A 639-nucleotide genomic window follows, 5' to 3' on the forward strand; every position below is an offset into this window, starting at 1 on the left:
CACTTTTATTACCTTGTAATTACATGGTAATAAGTTAGTAATTTCATTCAATTACACTTTTATTACCTTGTAATTACATGATAATAATGGTACTGTAAAAGAAAGCGTTACCAGATAAACATTGTAAAACACCCCTCGACTCTAATCATTTTGAGAACATATTGGTTTATTGTAAAACTCAGCAAAGCTTATTAAAACATAATGAAATGACTAATAGAATATGTGTAAAAATGGCAGCTAATATTTTGCTAACTTGACAAGATCCCGTGTTGAGATTTGAGATGGAGACACGTTTTTACAGCTGATGTTCAACACAGGCAGCAGAGTTTTATTCTCCTAAAGAAAGTATCACTTTCAGCAGAATGTCTCGCTCTGAGTACACACCGAATATTGGAACGAGACGAAACCACAAGTGAGCTGGCTGCTGTAGTCCAGACCTTCATTATGCTGCTGAGTAACAGGCTGAACACCCCCGCATGTGTGGTTTTGAAGCAAATAGCTGTTTGAACTTCATCTTGCGAAACTATGATTGCATAGATAACAGATGCTTTAGTTTGTTTTTATTAAAGGTGCACCAGATTAACATGTAGCATTTTCCATTAAAGTCTGTTCACAATGAAAAGCTTTTTTGCTTTAACT

The sequence above is a fragment of the Austrofundulus limnaeus genome, unplaced genomic scaffold (genome assembly GCF_001266775.1).
Source record: "Austrofundulus limnaeus strain Quisiro unplaced genomic scaffold, Austrofundulus_limnaeus-1.0 Scaffold4836, whole genome shotgun sequence".
In the NCBI taxonomy this organism is placed as follows: Eukaryota; Metazoa; Chordata; class Actinopteri; order Cyprinodontiformes; family Rivulidae; genus Austrofundulus; species Austrofundulus limnaeus.